This window comes from Lactuca serriola, chromosome 2 (genome assembly GCF_051521515.1).
Source record: "Lactuca serriola cultivar US96UC23 chromosome 2, Lser_US96UC23_V15, whole genome shotgun sequence".
Lineage (NCBI taxonomy): Eukaryota > Viridiplantae > Streptophyta > Magnoliopsida > Asterales > Asteraceae > Lactuca > Lactuca serriola.
The window spans coordinates 37,002,257-37,006,102 of NC_136409.1; positions in this window are offsets into that span (position 1 = coordinate 37,002,257).

Sequence of the window (3,846 nt, forward strand, 5' to 3'; positions counted from 1 at the left end):
GTATTTTTGGGTTGTTTCAAGTTGGTATCAGAGCCTTGGTTTGAGGGATTCGGATACACCTCCGGGTGCATCTGAACTCAAACTAAGGGAAAGATAAAAAAAAGATTTTCAAAAAGAAAAATGTTTTCGAATGAAATTTTGAAAAGCACTTAGAAAGAAAGGAATTTTCAAACAAGATAAGGGTGTGGTGCATGCGATCAGCCGAGCTCAAGTAAGTGCTCCCAAATTACCAATACAAGTTTTATTATCATGATTAATTGTTCCAGTTTCAGTAGAACAACATGCTAGTATAGGACTAAGGATCTAGGAGGATGCCTTATGTGCCTACTATATGTGTTACAGCTTTATGAGAATTGCATGCTAGTATTGAGTAGACAGCAGTAGGATAGCCTGTTTAGGTTATGCCTAGTAGCGCGAGTTTAGCATTGTATGCTAGTACAGTTTCTTGTTATGAGAATAGTTTTGCTTGAGTATGTTTCTTTTATCCGAATGCTGCTTGTTTTGTGCTTTGTGGGACTCTGAGTGGTGGGAGTTAGCCATTAGGTGAATACGTCACATTACATGTGAGCAGGGTTGAATAATCTCAGAGTGCTAGATTTGGCTCTATTGCGCAGCTCTTGTCTGAGTCCAACTGTTGTAGGGACGAGTCTTTTACTCGAAGGATTATCCGAGCATCATTGCATGTGATGGTATTCAGGTGGTGACTAATTAGCATTACAAGGAGGCCTTCAGCAGTTGAGGACTGGTTTGAGTGGAGTCAGAGATTTCCCTAGGGCAAGCCTAGGATGAGAGTAGCAGAGATCAGTAGTAGTAGAAGTGACTTGGTGGAGTCAAGGCAGTTCTTGAGGAAAGTACGGATAGTTGTGGAAGGTAGTATGGGCCCGTACTACTGAAAGCAGAGGATCCGTACTCGAATCAAGGAAGGCCGAGACAAGACCAGGAAGCTAGTAGTAGTATCAATGATCCCTTGAGATATTTCAGTTTTCTGATGTTGCTATGATGTGTTTCAGAATGGTGGTTTTACGTCCGAGGACAACAGCCGGCAGTGGAGGTGTCGGGGAGGGATCAGGATCAGGCTCGGGGGACGAGCGCATGGATGAGCAGACCAGAGAGTTTCTTTCTTCAGAGATTACTCGTATCATTTTAGAGCAGACTCCTATGATCTTCGGTTTGTTCAAGGAGGGTATCCTAGAGCTGATGGATTAGAGATTGGGCACCTTCCGTGCCGAGGTGGCGGCCATGATGGGGTCGCGTACACTTATATTCAGGGAGTTCAGGGCATGTGGAGCTCCAGACTATCATGGGGCGTGGGACCCCATAGCGAGTACTAGATGGTTGGCGGATGTGGCCAACGCGTTCCGCACTAGCAGGTGTCCCGAGGGGGACAAGGTCAGATTGGCGTCCTGTCTTCTGAAGGACAGGGCACGGGATTGGTGGGAGGAGGTCGGACATACCATTGGAGATGATGCAGCGTTGGATGCCATGACCTGGGCCGATTTCTCTACCAGGTTCAGGGCGGAGTTTGCACCAGTTATTGAGGTGCAGCAGTTAGCCAGAGAGTTTCAGGACCTCACTCAGACTACAGAGACCGTGGCGGAGATCACTGCCAAGTTCAGGGAGAGGGCTCTTCTTGTTCCTCAGTATGCGGCCGATGAGGAAATGAAGAAGACCCGTTATCATGAGATGTTGCGGAGCGATATCCGTCAGTTTGTGAGCCGGTCCAGCTGTAAAACGCTGGATGACATGATTGCTAGGGCTCGGGAGAGGGAGATTGATCTCGAGATGGAGAAGAAGAGGAAACCGGAGGCGGTTTCAGGTACAGGCAGTTCGGGCAAAAAGCCCAAGGTTTCTGATCACAGATCTAGGAGTCAGTAGAGCCACGGTCGATGTGGCAAGTGTGGGAGATTGCACGAGGGGGTGTGCAAGGCAGGGAGTTCCGGTTGCTACAAGTGTGGTCGGACTGGGCATTTGAGCAGGGATTGTACGGCCCCTGCTACTGCCGTTGCAGCATCAGATCTGATTTGCTTTCAGTGCAATCAGAGGGGACATAAAAAGTCCTAGTGTCCGAGTTTAGCTGCAGTAGGGAAGGTGGCTGCACCTGCCCCTGCTACTTTGAGGATTACAGATGGCCGGCAGGGCCGAGCCGAGGCGCCAGTGGCGAAGAGTAGGGCGTTTCAGATGACAGCAGAGGAGGCGCGAGCGACTCCTGATGTGGTGACGGGTATGTATCTTCCCTTCATCTCTTTATTATTATTGATTGATTATTGCTTATGATTGTATGTTTTATATAGGGTCGTTCTCTGTGAACGGCATTTCTGCTATGGTATTATTCGATTCGGGGGCTACCCGATCATTCGTATCGCTTGCGCTTAGCAAGAGATTTAGCAGAGCTCTAGGGGAGCTGGATTGTCCACTAGAGGTTGAGATAGCAGATGACAGGACCGTGAGGGTCCCCAGAGTGCATAGAGGGTGCTCTCTTCAGTTGTTTGACGAGCAGTTTTCGGTGGACTTGGTTCCTATTTCCCTGCGAGGGAATAAGGTTATTGTGGGCATGGATTGGCTAAGCCCCAATGGGGCGGTGATTGATTGTGAGCTTCAGCTAGTGAGGGTTCGCACTCCCAGTGGGGGAGAGTTAGTGATTCAGAGCGAGAGGCCACAGCGCAGACCGACCTTTTGTTCCGCCGCAAGGGCGAGGCGCTATTTTCAGCAGGGTTGCGCTGGTTATGTAGTTTATGTCTTGGATGCCCAGGAGAAGGGCAAGACGACAGTTGATGATGTTCCGATAGTGCGAGACTTCCCGGATGTATTTCCCGAGGATTTACCGGGGATACCTCCTGAGAGGCAGGTTGAGTTTAGGATCGACCTGATTCCTGGTGTGGCTCCGATAAACATAGGAAACCGTATTGCCTAGCTCCCCCTGAGATGCAGGAGTTGTCTACACAGCTACAGGAGCTGCTAGACAAGGGTTTCATTCGGTCGAGCAGTTCGCCTTGGGGAGCGCCGATCCTGTTTGTGAGGAAGAAGGATGGGTCGCATCGTATGTGTATAGATTACCGGGAGTTGAATAAGGTAACGGTGAAGAACCGTTACCCACTTCCGAGGATAGATGATTTGTTTGACCAGCTTCAGGGAGCATCTTGGTTCTCCAAGATCGATCTACGCTCCGGGTATCATCAGATGCGGGTTAGGGATGAGGATGTGCAGAAGACTGCTTTCAGGACCAGGTATGGTCATTATGAGTTTGTGGTGATGCCATTTGGGCTCACCAATGCCCCAGCCGTGTTCATGGATCTCATGAATCGCGTGTGTAGGCCGATGCTGGATCGGTCAGTGATAGTATTCATAGATGATATCTTGGTATATTCCAAGACGCAGGAGCAGCACGAGGAGCACTTGAGGGAGGTGCTAGAAGTTTTGAGGAGGGAGAAACTTTTCGCAAAGTTCTCCAAGTGTGAGTTCTGGTTGCGCGAGGTGCAGTTCCTTGGTCACCTCGTCAACCAGAAGGGTATTTTGGTGGATCCGGCCAAGATAGAGGCCGTGATGAAGTGGGAGGTCCCGAAGTCTCCATTTGAGATTCGGAGCTTCCTAGGGTTGGCAGGGTATTACCGGAGATTGATTCAGGATTTCTCCAAGATAGCAGTGCCACTCACCCGACTGACCAAGAAGTCGGTGGTATTTCGTTGGGGGCCCGAGCAGCAGGCAGCGTTCGAGACCCTCAGGCAGAGATTGTGCGAGGCTCCGATCCTTACCTTGCCAGAGGGAGTAGAGGACTTCGTAGTCTACTATGATGCCTCAATCACAGGTATGGGAGCAGTGTTGATGCAGCGAGGCCATGTGATAGCTTAC